Source organism: Heterocephalus glaber, unplaced genomic scaffold (assembly GCF_053883595.1).
Source record: "Heterocephalus glaber isolate CG9 unplaced genomic scaffold, H.glaber_assembly_v1.0 deba00001687, whole genome shotgun sequence".
NCBI classification, from domain to species: Eukaryota; Metazoa; Chordata; class Mammalia; order Rodentia; family Bathyergidae; genus Heterocephalus; species Heterocephalus glaber.
The window spans coordinates 28,073,831-28,092,056 of NW_028258412.1; the positions used below are offsets into that span (position 1 = coordinate 28,073,831).

Sequence of the window (18,226 nt, forward strand, 5' to 3'; positions counted from 1 at the left end):
GCCGGCGAGGCGAGTATGCGTGCGTCTTGGGCCGGGAAAGACGGGCGCGACAGGAGCTGTGTGCGTGAGTGCGTGTGCGTCTGGACGGCCGCGTGCTTAACGTCAGCCGCGCGCCGCCTGGACGGTGTGGGCCGCGGGCTGGGCGCCGTTCCGGTGCTCCGTGCGCTCCCTGCGGCCGCCTGGAGTGGCCCGGGAGAGCTGCGCGTGCCCTTGGCGCATCCTGGACCTGTCTGCGGCTGCTTCATCCGTCCCGGCCGTCTGCCGGATTCCCTGGAGTCCGCTGGAGGTACACGCAGGGCGCCGCGCCGGTGTGGGCTCACTGTCACACGCGCGGTGGCGTCCTCGGGCGGCCGTGCTACGAGGGGACCGGCGTGTCTCGGCGGCTGTCCCCGAGCTCTCCCGGCCCCGCGGACGGAGACGGAGCGGTGCGGCCGGCGGCGGGCGTGGGCTGCGCCTACTTTGAGGTCCCGTTTTCCTCACGCTTGAGTCCCACCGCGAGTTGACCTTGCAGTGTCTGCAAGGCTTCCCTGGCGTCAGCTGAAAGGATGATCTCTTTGTTAAGAGTAGGACATTGTTTTTCTTTCTTTTTTGGTACCAGGGATGGAACTCAGGACCTTGCATTTGGCAGGCAGGCGCGGCAGGAAGTTTCTAATACTGAGAGACATGTTGCTGGAAGAAGTCCAACGTGGTTTTTGAAAAAATGCACACTATTGGGCTAGCATGGTGGGGCGCTGTGGAAGGCTGAGGCAGGAGGATCGCAAGTTGGAGCGCAGCCTGGGCAGTTTAACGACTTAGAATCCCATCACAAAATAAAAAGCACTGGGGATGTAGCTCAGTGCAAAGATTTGGGTTCAATCCCAGTATGACAAACATAAATAAAAAGCAAAAAAATACATTAGTAGATTATGTTTTGGGTTATGTGCATCGTTCACTTAATAAATAGTTCTACTTTTAATAAGTTTGATGGCAGAAATGGTAAGGATAGATTTCTGGGGTTTTTTTGTTTTGCTTTGTTTTTTGTTTTGGTACCGGGGATGGAACTCAAGAACGTTGCGTTTGCGAGGTAGGCATTGAAACCACTGAGCTAAGTTCCCGGCCTGGGAAGGATAAATTTCGATTTCTTGGTCTAATCTTTAAAAACTGTATTTTAAAGGCCTTTTTGCTTTTTATTGTATTTACACTAGTCTCAAAATTGCCCTTCTTGGGCCAGGGATTTAACTCAGTGACGCCGTGCCTGTCTCCAAAGCGCAAGGTCCTGAGTTCAATCCCCGGTACCGCCCCCCCCCCCCCCCCCCCCCCCGCAAAACTGCCCTTCTCATTAATACTTTCAGTTAAGGTCAAGCAGGGTTGTGTGGTCTTAAAGAAATAAAGTTTGTGTCTGTAGTTCCTAGCTTACTAATCTTCAACTTTTTATAAAAAAATTAAATAGATTAACTGAAAGTATGTGCTTAAACTACTTTTATTTTTAAGGACAGCTTATAAGCTTAATTTTTATATTTTGACACTAGATTTGTTAAAAGTGATCACACGATTACTATGTCATCAAACATCTAATGTGCCAAAGATAAAGTTAATATCAATAATGCATACATGGATCCCACTGAAAGTGTATGGAGGTGAAGAATCTCAAATCTAGCTATATATTAATAGCAAAAAGAGGTGAGAGACAGAGAGAGAAAGAATATGTCACACAGAATACCAGGCAATAAGTATTACAGATGTTCACTGCAGCTGGTAACCTCAGAACTACACAGCACAACTTCCTAGCCCTTTAAACCACCTCAGCACTGAGGTATTTTTATGACAAAACTGCTCCTCTTCTGTTTCAGAATTGTTGCTCCATTTTGCAGAGCCTCCTGAACAGTGAGGAGGCTCATATTCCTGCCTCTTCAAAAAACATCCTTCATTTGTTCTTCTTTCTCTTTTCTCTTTTAGTGCCTATTTCTTGAGCTTTCCATTTGTAAGTTACAGGGCAGGGAGTCACAATACAATTCACAAATTAAAGCAGCATGTGTGCTTGTCAGTATTGTATGTAAGCATTGCCTCAAAGTTCTGCTTAAGACAATATTTAGATATGAGACTTACCTTCTGGAAAAGATTATAAAACTTTTTTTTTTGTGGTGTCAGGGATCGAACTTAAAACTATCTTTATTAAGATAATTAAGTCACCAACATGTATGAGAAATTTAACAACTATCAAGTTTTTAAGTGAAGTAACTGGAAAAGGAAACATGTTAACGGATTGCCTTACTGTCCTCAAGGACAAGTTAACACATATGTTTATAAAAACATTTGTTTATTCACAATAGGAAGAAATAGACTCATGTTAATTTTAACTAGAAATATGTGTGAATTTGACTGTATTTAGTTTTTGGGTTTTTGTTTGTTTATTTTTTGAAACAAGAGTCTTGCTCTGTAATTCCACTGGCCTTGAACTCACTATGTAGCCCAGTGCCACCTTGAACTCATGGCGATTCTCCTGCATCAGCCTCCCGTGTACTGGGATTACAGGTGTATGCCTACATGTCTGGCTAGGTTTTGCTTTTTTGACCCAGGGTCTCTGTATGTAGTTGAAGCTGGCCTTGAACCCAAGTGATCCTCTTGCCTCAGCTTCCCAGGAGCTGAGATTATAGTTGTGTACCATCATGCTCAGCAAATATGTGTGAAATTTTTTTTTTTTTTGGTGCTGGGGGTCAAACTCAGGACCTCATGCTTGCCAGGAAGTCACTGTACCACTGAGCTAACATCCCCAGCCTAATATGTGTGAATTTTATGAAAGCACTTAAAAGCCTTTCTAGAAGATGTGAAATAAGAATAAAGGATAAATAAGAATGGAAACAGTTTTGTTTTAAATTGTCAAGAAAATTTAACAATTTTTTAACAATTTTTTTTTTTTTTGGTACCAGGGAATCGAACTCTAGTCCTTGCGCTTACACTGCAGGCAGCGAAACTGCTGAGCTAAATCCCTGGCCCAACAATTTTTTAAAGAATTCCAATGCACCTTATATCTTCATGCCTTGTAAAATTATTATGGAAGTGGCTCATTCCTTTTTTTTTTTTACAGTTTGACTAGAAAAACTGTGTTAAGGAGAATTAGAAATGATAGGTTTCCTTTTTTTTGGTCGTACTGGGGATTGAAGCCAGGGCCTTCACACTAAGCTCCCCAGCCCCTTTTTAATTTTCTATATTAAGGACAGTGTACCACTAAGTCACTAAATTGCCCAAACTGGGATGGAACTTGTGATTGTCCTGGCTCAGCCTCCCAGTGTGCTGAAATTGGAGGTGTACACCACAATATCCAGCTTGATTTCCTTGATTTTCATTAAATAATTCAAGCACCAAAGCCTTATAATAACATAATTTAAGTAATATTTTAGGTTTTTAAAGCATTGTTTTAAGGGGAAAAAATTTCGCACTGTCACCATTTCTACTCTGCCTACAATGCTCTTTGACCTGAAGCACTCTTCCTAGCATGTCCACATGACCCAGGGCTCTTTCGGCTTCCAGCTGTGTCCCTGCGGGGGTGGGGTGGGGTGGGGGTATTGGCTGCTTTTTCACTGTGTATGTATCTCTGACTTGGAATGAACATCCAGGTGCATCATTTTTGCTTCTTTCTGCACAGTACCTCTGCTGCTTGGTCTTCATATTTACTGTCCAACATTTCATTATGAAAATTGAACATACAGTTAATTTGGAAGAATTTTACAGTGAGTACTTATAAACCCCAATCTAGACCCTACCGTTGTATTATTTGCATTTCAATGTAAAATCCAGACCTCATTATACTGTTCCCAAAAACTTGAGAATACACTTTTTTTCCCTCTTTTTTTGCAGTGCTGGAGGTCAAACATTCTGGGCAAGCACTGTCCGATTATCTACATTCCCAGCCAAAGAATACGTTTGTATTACTAACTAGAATTTGATAGTTTTTTGTTTTGATGTAAAATTTACATAAAGTGCAGAAATCCTATGTCTTTGGTGTTTTGATAGGTGCATGGTTCTTGCTTTTTGTGTGATTAAATATATCTTGGCCATTTCTGCTGGCCCCAGAGTTTTAACTTTATGGCTGCTGAGTACTTTTTACTGTTCACTCCTTGCCTTTTGCAATTGCCAAATAGTAGTAAACTTAGAATTTGGAGAGATCTTTGTTATCTTTTATTAGGAAGCATATTCTCCATATGTCTGAGTAAAAGTCTTGACTAGGCCTTACCAGCCCCGGCCCTAGCCCTCAGGCACTAGGTCTGTGAAACGGAGATGGTGAGGAGCAGATAAGGTAAGGTGGGTGCTGGTGAAGCATTGACAGATGCCAGCATGAGTGGATGTAAAGTGTAGGGCATTGTATAATGAGATTGTTCCAATTCTCATTATCCTATAAGAGAGATAAAAATAAATAGTAGTATAGAGCCAAGTGTTGAAGCATAGGGAAAGTGCTTCGTAATTACTGAGGGGATGATGGGAAGGCTTCATGGCAAATGTGGTATTAAAGAGAGCCCTGGAGTGTCTGGGACAGGCTGAGTAGTTGTCAGGGCTCAGAATGCAGACAGTTTTGAGGTCTGTGCACTAAGTGATTTGATTGGAGATGGCTGTGCAACCACTTGGACCTCAGATGGCAACTTTTAGAGTCTTCTTGCTGGTATTTGAAGCATCCTTCAGTCCATCTCTGCCTTTATAGCTTTGTTGGATTTTTTTTTTTTTTTGGTACTGGGGATTGGACTTGAGTCCTTGCACTTGTGAGACAGGCAGCAGAACCACTGAGCTAAATCCTGGGCCCAATCTTTGTCTTTATAATAGGCAAAATAATGCCCTGAAGATGTTCTGGGAACCTGTAAACATTTTACTTTATGTGGCAAAAGGGAAATTGGAGATATGATTCAAAAAGACATTAAGATGGGCCTAGAGTCATCTCAGGGGCCCTTAAAAGTGGCAGAGAGGGGCAGAAGGTGAGAGCTGGGGCACTGTAACTGGCAGAGAGGCACAGAGAGCTGTGTGAGGAGGGCACAAACAAGGAATAAGGTGCCCCTGCAAGCTGCGGGGGGCAGATGCGGATCCTGCCTTGCACTGCAGAGGAAGCAGCCGAGCCCACACCTTGACCTTAGCTCACTGAGCCCCGTCAGACCTCTCACTTCAGAACTGAGTGCCATTTTAAGCCATGCAGTGTGGTGGTTGGTTATGGCAGCAGTAGAAAACTAGTGTAGCCCCCCATCTTCAGGAGTTTACGACACAAAGCTGTTCCTCTTTTATCCTCTAGCTTTGTCTTTTCACTGACTCAGAGGAAAAACAGTGGTTATAAATTAGGTGATCTGGAAGTCTGGTTTTGAGACTTGTTTGTGTGTCTTCTCATTTCAATGGTGTGCGTGTGTGTGTGTGTGTGTGTGTGTGTGCGCGTGTGCTGCTGGCACCCTCACAGGTAACCTCCTCAGCACTGAAGGTGGTGGTATGGCAGCCTGGAAGGCTCCTCTCAGTGCTGGGGATGGTGGTACCAAGTGGTTATAAATTAAATATTTTTTGGGGTGGCCACATGTGGTAGAAAATACTGGCCTTATTGTAACATTCATATTCTCAAATTAAATTACTGAGTTTGAGGCTGTGGATTTAGCTCAGTGGTTCTGCCACTTGCCTCGCAAGAGCAAGGTCCCGAGTTCGATCCCCGGTACCAATAAATAAATAAATAACCAACCATGGTTGTCTCCCAGAAGATTTTACCTCTGAAGATAAAAATCTCCTCTTTGCAAATTTGAAGGTCATGGTGTGGAATTATGTTTGCTGTGCTGGGTCCTAGAATTTGACCCAGTGTTGTATTGTTTCTATTCCTAACACCTGAAAAAGAGCCTTCTAGGATGGGGACCCTTGGTCCCTATTGTGAGCTACCTGTTTTGATCTCGGTGTGTACCTTATAGACATCCTTCATAGTTTTCCCTGTCTTACTGGGAAGATTATTGGATTCCAGAGCACCATAACTGCTTCTCATCTTTCTTTTGTTTCCTAAACTGCAGTAACCAAATAGGAAGATGGGCTCCAAGCTCTCTGCTGTGACCCAGGGAAAGGTTGCTCCCTGCAGGCCAAGATCCGTTATGGTTCTGCAGTCAAAACCAGGAAAACAGTAATGCTGGACGTCGCCAGGCAGAGGATTTGGAACAGCTTTCCTCTGAGGGGTGCAGTTTTCTAGGATTTTGCTGTGTGAGCCGAGCCTTCCTCAGGCTTGATGCTCTCTGGTGCTCTTCAAAGCACACTGCTTGTGCCATCTGCTCCTGTGCATATCAGCATAGCCTCTGGAACCTTAAGCCCTGATGCCTCGATGTCCCTTCTCTCGACTCTTGCCTCTGGCCTCCTGGCTCCTTCGTATCCTGGTTGCACTATACCTGCTCTTTGATGTCCCCCTCAAGTCTGACTCCTTCCTAAATTCATATTCATTTGTTCTTATTTATTCTCTCTCTCTGTCTCCCTCCCTTCCTTTCTCCCTCTCTCTACAGTACTGGATATTGAGCCTAGATTCTTCACATTGAGCTAAATGCCCACCCCTTGTATTTATTTTTATTTTGAGACAGGGTTTTGCTAAGCCATTAACGATGTGCCTGAACTTGTGATTCTCCTGCCTCAACCTCTCAGAGTGCTGGGTTTACAAGTGTGCACCACCATGCCTGGCCTGGATGTTCTTATGTTTGTTCTGAAAAGAGGGCTAATTGTAGATCAGATAACTCTCACACTAGACACCCTCCCTTTCCTTGTGTGTGGAGCCTGTACACATAAACTCCATCTGAAGTTTATCTCCTATGTATCTCTACCTCGGCTAGGCAGTGAGTGCTGCCAGAGGAGAGCACAGCAGGCAGATGGATGTGAGGAGTGGATCCTCCATAATCGTGACTTGTGTTTGTCGCCTCTTGTTAATCCATAATTTTCTACCCAGACCCGTACTATCCTTGGAGCTCATGGCCAGCCTTCACTGACATTTTTTTTTTCTGGTATTGGGGATTGAACTCAGGACCTTGCACTTACGTGGCAGGTGCGGTGCCAAAGGACTAAATCCCCGGCCCTTCACTGACATTTTTTTTTTTTCTTTTTTACCGGGGATCGAACTTGGGTCCTTGCACTTGTGCAGCAGGTCGTGAAACCACTGAGCTAAATCCCCGGCCCCTTCACTGACATTTTTATTGAACTGTCAGCATCCCACCTATCCTGACTTGTACAGTGCAGGAGTGAGTGAGCATTTCTTCCTCTTTCACAAGCCTGATTTCTGCACCCCAACCTCTCCCTGACTTTCCTCTAATGCCAGCCCCCGTGTCTGTCATTTCCTTCCTCTCTGCATAGACACGCTCATCTCCACTCTGCTTTTTCTTCTTTTGCCATTTTCCAGCTTCATACCTATCATGGGATTTGTCTGCTCTGTTTCAATCTTACCTTTCTGGAAAGTCCCTGTTCTAAATCTTCTCCTTGTCTGTTGGTTCTTTGCTGCCTTTGTGGGCTTCTCTTTTCTTCCATGTTGAGTTTCTCCACAATCTAATTCTGACCCTATACTCTAGTTTATTGTTCAAGTTATCTTTGTCATGTTTTTATCTGGTACTGCCATTTGCTAGCTTTATTAAATATCACTGTTTCTGGGCTGGGGATTTAGCTCAGTGGTACCATGCCTGCCTGGCAAGCACAAGGTCCTGAGTTCAATGCCCAGTACTGGAAAAAAAAGAAAAAGAAATATCCCTGTTTCTTAGTAGGGTTCATGTGAATGATGCCATGGTGTTGTTGGTGACATTATATAGTCTCCTTTAGGGTCTTCTCTCCATCTGTCTGTTTCATCTGTGTCTCTTAAATCTGTGACAAGAGTCCAGAAAAGGTGGTCCTGTGTGCATCTGTTGCAAAGCAGGATGAGTGTGTACAGATAGAAGAGAAATGAGGAGGCAGATGGCATAGCTAGGTAACCTCACATTCAAGTGACCCTCCTGGCTGAGTCTTCTCTGGACCCATTCCCTAGGTGCCAGTCCCATCCCATAGTTCCTGTCATTCAAACTCCTCCCCATATACTATTCTTCGCTTGGTCATGCAGAAGCCACTAGCCCTTCCCCCCACACTCCTATCCTTCAGTGTCTAGGACATACCCACCTCCCAGAAGTGCTGCTCCTGGCCCACCAGGTTGCCCTGTGTGTCCATCTTCTGGATGACTGTGAGTCTCCTGCCTGGCTTCTTTGCTGTCTTATATTTTTCTATAGTCCATCACTCAGCTGTCCCTAGAATGGCATTTTTAGGACACTAATCTGCTGTTTCCCATTGGAAAGAGTCCCACTTCTGAGAATGCCCTGTTGGTCCCTGAGCTTTGAGGCCTGGCTGTGCACACCTCTGTCCTTGTTTTCTTGCCGCTTTGTGCCCATATCCCATGCACCAGCAGCCTTGAGCCCCTTCCCCTAATACATCTTCTGGGTGCTTCCTTTGCTCATGCTGGTTACCAAGCTCCTTTACCTGCCAGGCCAGCTCTGAGACCTGGGCTGGTCCTCTGTAGATCACCAGTCTGTGCTGGGCATCTTCTGTGCTCCTGTGACCCTGTGGACATGGTGCTGTTATAGCAGTGGTCTGTTCTTGGGTGTCCATTCTGTTTCTTTTGATTTTGACTTGAGGGCAAGGTTAAGTTTTCACTTTTTTTTTTGGTACCGGGGATTGAACTCAGGACCTTGTGCTTGCAAGGCAGGCGCTGGAACCACTGAGCTACATCCCCAGTCCTAAGTTTTCACATTTTTATCCTTAGGTTCTAGTGCAAGGCCAGCCACATAGTAGTCAGTAATGATTTATTAAAATGGCAGAGGGCTATCCAGATTTCTAACACCAAGATAATTATCAACGTGCCAATGGTTCCCCTGGAGCAAACAACTTACCCTAGTGCCTCTGTCCTTGGATGACTGTTGGTACTCTGGAGAAGTCTGCACTGTCCAGTTGCATAAAGGGACCCTTGTGTAACTGGTGCCTGGATATCATTACTCTCAAGAAGTGGCAGAAAATGAAGATTAATAGACAAAATAATGGCTTAGATTGGAGATTGTCAAACTTAGCTGCACATTTAAATCATGTGGGGATATTGTGAAAAAGACCCCGGCCCCTCCTCATGAAATAGGTCTTAGTGTGGGACAAACACCTGGCAGTTCCCATGTGCAGGCAAGAGAACCACTGGGTTAGATAGTGGTCTCATTTACCCAGAAATGGCTGTCAAAGGAAATTAGGATGAAGTGAGGCCTGTTACAAGCTAATTTTTATTTTAAATAAAAATGGGAGAGGCATTGAGATGAACTTTGCACGTCTTTTGAAGAGGCCACATGTACTTTTGGGTTTTTTAAATTGTTTTTTTCTTAAATTCTTTTATTGGTACATTTTAGGTATACAGTGTTTACATTTATCATTGGGTGGTTGTACCTGTACATGATGTATCTTTGTTCTTATTTTTTCCCCATTACCTATGCGCCCTTCACCCCCTCCACCCTTCCCTATTTACATAGACTTTGTTTCCATTTTTCTTTTTTCTTTCTTTCTTTTTTTTTTTTTTTTTGTACCGGGGATCAAACTCAGGACCTTGTGCTTACAAGGGAGGCGTGATGCCACTGAGCTAAATCCCCAGCCCTTTTTTCTTTTTTCATGATTTTTCCTTTCCCTTCCCCTCCCACTTCTCCTACCCCTTTGGACCTTTTCTTCCTATTTCAAATTGTCAATTATTCATTTTAATCCTTATTTACAATTTCAGTTTCTCACACTAGAGAAACTATTTGGTATTTACACATGTGTCCTATTTATTTCACTTAAGAGTATGGCCTCAAAATGCATCCATTTAGATATAAATGACTCTAGTTTGTTGTTCTTTATGGCTCAGTAGTACTGCATTTTATTAAAAAACCACATCTTCTTTATCCAGTTTCCAGTTGATGGGCACTAGTTTTGGTTTTTTAAATAAGAGCTATTGAAAATTTATTAGTGACCAGCAATTTCCTGCCACCTTACCATTTCTGTTTGCAAGTTAACCATTGGATGAACAATGTCTCACTGTATTGACTTGGAACTGACCTCATTATAATGCCACACATTTGTCTTAATTCTATCTGTGAAACAACTGAGAATAAATACACATGTGGCATGAGTCCTGCTCAAGTGTGAGGGCCATACTCTTGCTTAATTTTGTGTAGGCTACACATCCCTGGTCATTCCACCTTTTGCTCATTGTGAAGAGTGTGCTTTATGAGGAATAATACAGTTTCTGAATGTCCACAGCTCTTTTTTGAACCCTTAGAACATACTTGGCATATTGTAAGCACTTAGAGTATCTGGTGCAAGAAGGAGAAAAACTAAGGAACCATATGAATTTATTCAACTGTGTCCTGGTAACTATTGCTTCTTAAGACATACCTTGTACTCTTGTGATGATATATACACAAAGTACATATAGTATCCACTTTTTAAACATTTTTCTTGTACTATCTTTTTTTTTGGTACCAGGGATCAGACTCGGGTCCTTGTGCCTGCACAGCAGATGGCAAAACCACTGACCTAAATCCCTGGCCCATCTTGTGCTCTTTTTAAAAGTAAGTTTTATTTTACTTTATCCCATCTCCCCCAAACCCCTTCCCCCCCATGAACAAAGCTTTTTTTCCCCATTTTTCCTTCTATTTTCACTTTTTTTGTCTCCCCTCTTTTCTCCCTCTCTCCTCCCTTGTTCCCCTTCCCATTTGAACACTTTCTTCTCATTTCCCAACATCCATTATGTATCTCGGTCCTTATTTCCACATTTGGTTTCTCACACTAGAGAAACAGTGCTGTATTTAAACATGTGTGTCCGATTTATTTCACTTAATATGGTCTCAAGGTTCATCCATTTAGCTATAAATGTCTGAAGCTCATCCTTCTTTATGGCAAAGTAGTATATTGCATTGTATTAAAAAACCACATTGGGCCAGGGATTTAGCTCAGCGGTGTTGCTGTCTGACTTGAAAGTGTCCTGAGTTCATCCTCAGTATAAAAACAATCAAAACAAACAAAACCTCACATCTTCTTTGTCTACTTGTCAGTTGATGGGCATTTGGGCTTTTTCCAAGATTTAACTATCACAGACTGTGCTGCTATAAACATGGGTGTGCATATATCACTGTGTTATGATGCTTTTAATTCTTGCAGGAAGATACCAAGAAGAGGTATAGCTGGGTAAAATGGACCCTCTAGTTTTATTTTTTTGAGAAATTTCTGCACTGATTTCCACAGTGGTTGCACCAGTCTGCAGTCCCACCAGCAGTGGAAAAGGATTCCTTTTTCCCCACAGCCCCTCCAGCATTTGTTATTGGTTGATTTCTTGATAGCAGCCATTCTTTCTGTAGTGAGAATCTGTGTTGTTTCAATTTGCATCTCTCTCTTTTTTTTTTTTTTGTACGGGGATCAAACTCAGGACCTTGTGCTTGCAAGGCAGGCATGGTGGCACTGAGCTAAATTCCTGGCCCTAATTTGCATCTCTTGAATGACCAGTGATAGCATCCACTTTTGTATCTTGATCACTCATCTTGTGTACTCTCTGCCTTTGTTTTTGTTTTTTTTTTGGTACCAGGAATCAAACTCAGGGCCTTGTGCTTGCCAGGCAGGCACTGTGCCACTGAGCTCAATTCCTGGCCCACACTGCCTTTGTCATCAGGTAAAATTTGTAAACTGATTCTTATTCATAGTTCTGGGGAAGGGATTGAGAACAGAGTAAGGCAGAGACTTTACCCAGTCAGACCTTTACCCATAGGTCCTTCAGGGACCTGTGTTTTGTGATTTGTGCTGTATACTTTGTTCATTCATTCCATCTTGATTCTTGTATTAGTGGCTGTGGAGGCAAAAAAAAATCACCAAACCTTCGAGGAGAAATCAGGAGGTAACACAAGAAGAAATGATATTTGATTCTGCAGGATGAGTCAGGTTTTGCCAAGAGCCAAGGAAGGGAAGACTATTCCTGGCATAGGAATTATAGAGATAAAGGCACTTAGGCACTTCAAGTCGGTCCTCATGGCTACAGGGAAAAATGGGGTGATTCAATGGAATACTCAATCTAGTGAGAGGAAAAAGGGCCCATCCACAGAGTACCTTATTGCATCCTAAGGAGCTTGGTCCAATTTTCTATTGTACTGGAAGACAGGGAATTTTAAGCAGGGTATGAAAGTTTTGTGATTTATGGAGTCACTGCTACAGTGGGCACTTGGAGTGGGAGAAACCAAGGCCAGAGAAGCCAGTAGGAGGTCTCTAGGTCAGGAATTGTCAGGGCCTGAGCCACTACTGTGCAGTGGGAATCTACGGAGGATATGGGTGAGAAAGATGTATGGGAGTATGAATTTACAGGTTGTGACTAATTAGATGCCACGGGGACAGTCTAGAAAGACACTTGGATTACTAGGTTGCTAGATGCCATTGTAAAAATTCACGATATTTCTTACCATGAGTCAGGCGCTGTTCTGAGCATTCCTAGTATTAGGCAGGTGCTCTTTTATCCCCATTGTATAGATGAGGAGACTGAGATACTGAGAGGTTAAGAAATGAGGTCTAGGGCTGGGGATTTAGCTCAGTGGCACTGCACTAGCTTCACAAGTGCAAGGTCCTGAGTTCGATCCCCGGTACCAAAAAAAATGAGGTATAGAAATAATAGAGCAGGGATCTGAACCCAGGCAGTTTGGCTGCAGAATCCACAGTCAACTACAGTTGGAAATCACACGTACAGTTAGTGGAAGAAGATAGTCTGAAGACAGGCAGGTCTGCCCATGTCCTACCAAGGTCCCCAGTCCTGCACAACACGCCGAATCACCCTGCTGCAGACAGGTAGGTCTTCGCACACCCTACCGAGGTCCCGAGTTGCGCAGAGCACACTGAATCAGCCCGCTGCAGACAGGCAGGTCTGTGCACACCCTACCGAGGTTCCGAGTCTCGTGGAAGACACCGAATCACCCCGCTGCAGACAGGCAGCCACCTGGTTCCACACTACAAAGACGTAGAGGACACCAGACCACCAGACCATGGTACTGAGTCCCACTGCTCCTGGTCCAGAGGAAGGGGCTTCCCAGTCACCATCCCTCCCGCTGCTCCCAGCCCAGAGGAAAGGGCTTTTGGGGCACCTTCTGTCCTGCTGCTCCTGGCCCAAAGGAAGGGGCTTCCGGGCTACCATCCCTCCCACTGCTCCTGGCCCAGAGGTAGGGGCTTCTGAGCCACCATCCCACTGCTCCTGGTCCAGAGGAAGGGGCTTCCCGGCCACCATCCCTCCCATGGCTCCCAGCCCACAGGAAAGGGCTTTTGGGCCACCATCCCTACCGCTACTCCCAGCCCCTGTCCCACCTCTCCCAGCTCAGAGGAGGTAATCCATGCAGGCGCTAACAGCCCCCCACCCCAGTCGAAATGAGAAAACAAATAAGTCTCAAAACCAGACTTCCAGATCATCTACAGCAACCCCAAAGGGAAATGAGATGGAACACTCTGATACTCAACCACCTGGACCCACTGAACTGGCAACAAAAGGGGATCTGGAACAAAATGAAATCAGAAATAATTTCTCAGATAACAGGAGAAATTGTGCCCCTAGTGCAAGACATGATTAATAAATCTAGAGAGGAGCTCAGGAACATGATGGAATCCCAATATAGGAAACAAATGGAATCCATAAAACAGATGCAAATAGATTTCCAGGACATGCAAAACTCCACTGAAAGTCTACACAGCAGAATGAGCCAATGTGAGGACAGAATTTCAGATATAGAAGATAAGATTGCAATTAGTGACCGGGAAAAGAAAAATTGCTTCAAAATTATAAGGGGACATGAGAAATCAATCCAGCAGCTGCTAGGTGATGCAAAGAAGAATAACATAAGGCTGATTGGACTCAATGAAGAAACAGGAGAGAGTGGAGATGACATAAAAAATCTCTTCACAGAAATAATGGCAGAAAACTTCCCAAGGAGGGGAAAAGAGCTTGACATACAGATAAGTGAGGCATATAGGACTCCAAATATCCTTGATCAAAAAAAATCTATACATAGGCATATAATTGTTAAGATTCCAGAAACTCAACAGAAGAACAAAGTTCTACAAGCAGTTAGAGAAAAGAAACATCACATACAAAGGAAAGCCCATCAGAATCACAGCAGACTTCTCAACACAAACCATCAAGGCAAGAAGATCTTGGAGTGACATATTCCAAGCCCTAAAAGAAAACAGCCTCCAACCCAGATTGATGTACCCTGCAAAACTATCTTTCAAAATGGGTGGAGAAATAAGATACTTTCATGACAAAGAGCACCTTAGGAATTTCGTGAATACCAAACCAGCACTCCAAAGAATTTTACACAATATCCTAGGAACAGACATTGAGGATCACAACCCCAGGAAGCAAAGCAGAATGAACCCATCTGGCATGACAAGAAATTAAATGTAGGGCCGGGGATTTAGCTCAGCGGCTTTGCCGCCTGCTGCACAAGCGCAAGGACCAGAGTTTGATCCCTGGTACCAAAAAAAAAAAAAAAAAAAAAAGAAATTAAATTTAAAGGGGGAGAACCCAACAAAAAGAAAAAGTCTTGGCAATGAGAAGTCCATATGTTTCAGTTATAACCATCAATGTTAATGGTCTCAATTCACCAATCAAAAGAAATAGACTGGCAGAATGGGTCAAGAAGCAAAATCCAACAATATGCTGCATACAAGAAACACAATTCAAAAGGAAACTCACAGACTGAAAGTTAAAGGGTGGAAAACAATACTCCATGCGTCAGGAACCCGAAAAAAAGCAGGAGTAGCTATTCTCTTTGCATATCAAGTAGATTTCAAACCAACACTGATTAAGAGAGACAAAGAAGGACACTACATCCTTGTAAAGGTACTAATCTTTTTTTTTTTTTTCTTGTGGTGTCGGGGATCAAACTCAGATCCTTCTGCTTGTGCAGCAGGCAGTGAAACCACTGAGCCAAATCCCTGGCCCAACATCCTTGTAAAGGGAAGAATCGAAGAGGAAGAGATGACAATCATATATATCTATGCACCAAACACTAGTGCACCCAACTGTATAAAACAAATACTAACAGACATGAAAAGTCATATATGCACTAATACAATTGTAGTGGGGGACCTCAACACCCCACTGTCACAGATAGATCAACTAGACCAAAAATAAGTAATGAAATACTAGAACTCAATCGGACTCTTGAACAAATGAATTTAACAGATGTTTACAGAGTCTTCCACCCCACAGAATCAGAATACACATTCTTCTCAGCTGCACATGGGTCATTCTCAAAAATAGACCACATACTCACACATAGAACATGTTTAAGTAAGTGCAAAGGAATTGAAGTTATCCCCTGTATATTATCAGACCATAGTGCGATGAAATTGGAGATCCATAGCAAAAGAAACTCAAAAAATTTCATAAACGTGGAAATTGAACAACACACTTCTGAATAACCAATGAGTCACAGAGGAAATTAAAGAAGAAATCAGTTCCTTCAATTAAATGACAATGACAATACAACATATTGGAATCTATGGGACACAGTGAAAGCAGTCTTATGAGGGAAATTCATAGCAGTGAAGATGCATATTAGGAAAACAGAACAAGCCCAATTAAACAACCTGATGCTGAACCTCAAGCTTCTAGAAAAAGAAGAGCAGGACAACCCCAAAGCACATACAAGGGAGGAAATTATAAAGATCAGAGGAGAAATCAATGCAATGGAGACTAAGAGAATGATACAAAAAATCAATGAAGCCAAGAGTTGGTTCCTTGAAAGAATCAACAAAATTGACAAACCCTTAGCCAACCTTGTCAGAAAAAGGAAAGAAAAGGCCCAAATCCATGCAATTAGGAATGAAAAGGGTGAAATTACAACAAACCCAGCAGAAATCCAGAGGATCATCAATACCTACTTCCAGAACCTATACGCCAATAAGATGGACAACACAGAAGAAATGGACAGATTCCTAATACATATGAATTACCAAAGTTGAATGAAGAAGACCTAAAAATTCTGAGCAACCCAATATCAACCAATGAAATTGAAAATGTAATTAAAAACCTATCAACTAAGAAAAGCCCGGGCCCTGATGGCTTCACTGCTGAATTCTACAAGACATTTAGGGAGGAACTGCTGCCACTACTGTTTAAACTCTTTAATGAAATTGAAAGGGAAGCATTACTCCCAAATTCATTCCTGGAAGCAAGCATCACCTTGATCCCCAAAGCAGAGAAAGACCCAACTGAAAAACAGAACTATAGGCCAATCTCACTAATGAACATAGATGCAAAAATCCTTAATAAGATACTGGCAAACGGAATGCAGAAGATCATCAAGAAGATCATACACCCTGATCAAGTGGGATTCATCCCAGGGATGCAGGGATGGTTCAGTATACACAAATCAATGTAATGCACTATATCAATAGAGCCAAGGACAAAAACCATATGTTTATCTCCATAGACGCAGAAAAAGCATTTGACAAAATACAACATGCATTTATGATAAAAACCCTACAAAAACTTGGAATAGATGGTCTCTACCTCAAACTGATAGAAGCCATCTATGAAAAACCATTAGCCAATATCATACTAAATGGTCAAAAACTGAAACCCTTCACACTAAAATAAGGAACAAGACAAGGATGTCCACTATCACCACTCTTGTTCAATAGAGTTCTGGAAACATTAGCCACAGCGATTAGACAAGAGAAAGAAATAAAAGGAATAAAGATGGGTAATGAAGAAGTCAAATTGTCATTATTTGCAGATGACATGATACTCTATATAGAAGACCCCAAGAACTCCACCAAAAGTCTTCTAGACTTAATAACCAAATTCAGTCAAGTAGCTGGTTACAAGGTCAACACAAAAATCAATAGCTTTCCTCTACACCAATGACAGACTCACTGAGAGAGAAATAGGGTAAATAATTCCTTTCACAATAGCATCCAAAAAACTGAAATACCTAGGAATCAACCTAACGAAAGAAATCAAAGACCTCTTCTCTGAAAACTATGGCACTCAGAAAAGAGAGATTGAAGATGCTATCAGAAAATGGACAGACATCCCCTGCTTCTGGGTAGGAAGGATTAATATAGTGAAAATGGTCATACTTCCAAAACTGCTATATAGATTTAATGCAATTCCAATTGAGATCCCAGCAGCATACTTCATGGATCTTGAGAAAACAATCCAAAAATTCATTTGGAACAAGAAGAGACCCAGCATAGAAAAAGCAATTCTAGGTAACAGAGACATGGCAGGGGGTATCACAATCCCGAACCTGCAACTCTACTACAAAGCTACTGTGATAAAAACAGCATGATACTGGCAAAGAAACAGGCTTGAGGACCAGTGGAACAGATTAGAAGATGCAGAAACAATGCCAGACACACTCAGCCATGTCATCTTCGATAAAGGAGCCAAACACCCTCACTGGAGGAAAGATAGCCTCTTTAATAAATGGTGCTGGAAAAATTGGGTTTCAGTTTGCCAAAGATTAAAACTAGACCTATATCTCTCACCATGTACTAAACTAAAATCAAAATGGATTAAATATCTAAATATTAAAATAGAAACTCTGAACCAGTTGGAACAGAGGTTAGGTAGAACCCTTGAAGACATGGGTGTAGGAAAAGATTTTATGAACAAAACCTCAGTTGCCCATGAACTAGCACAATCAACAAGTGGGATCTCTTGTTATTAAAAGGCTTCTGCACAGCAAGAGAAACCACCAGCAGTGTGAAGAGACAACCCACAATGTGGGAAAAAATCTTCACCTGCTCTTCCTCAGACAAAGGTCTACTATCTCAAATCTATAAAGAACTTATAAAGATCAGACCTCCCAAATTTAAAGACCCAATCTGAAAATGGGCATCTGAAATGAACAGACATTTCTCAGACAAAGAAGTAGAAATAGCAAATAAATACATGAAAAAATGTTCAACATCACTGGTCATTCTAGAGATGCAAATGAAAACAATGCCGAGATTCCACTTCACTCCAGAAAGAATGGCTGCTATCATAAAATCAACCAATAACAAATGCTGGCGGGGCTGTGGGGAAAGAGGAACCCTCCTCCTCTGCTGGTGGGAGTGTAGACTGGTGCAAGCACTGTGGAAATCAGTATGGAGATACCTCAAAGAACTAGGACTGGAAGTCCCATTTGACCCCACTATTCCACTGCTGGGGATCTTCCCCAAAGAATTAAAAGAATCATACCACAGTGATATATGTGCACCCATGTTCATAGCA

General features: G+C 42.8%; 1 protein-coding gene across 5 annotated transcripts in view; it reads left to right on the forward strand.

Moving 5' to 3' along the window:
* The first annotated feature begins 15 nt into the window (after positions 1 to 15).
* The window catches only part of Znf10 (zinc finger protein 10), a 56,437-nt gene continuing 38,226 nt past the window's right edge, over positions 16 to 18,226 (forward strand). For 2 of the 5 annotated variants that reach the window (XM_087198457.1, XM_087198456.1), the window contains exon 1: positions 67 to 286. The gene's annotated coding sequence lies outside the window, so the exon portion shown is untranslated. The other 3 variants (XM_087198455.1, XM_004844055.4, XM_004844054.4) reach the window with 2 other exon arrangements.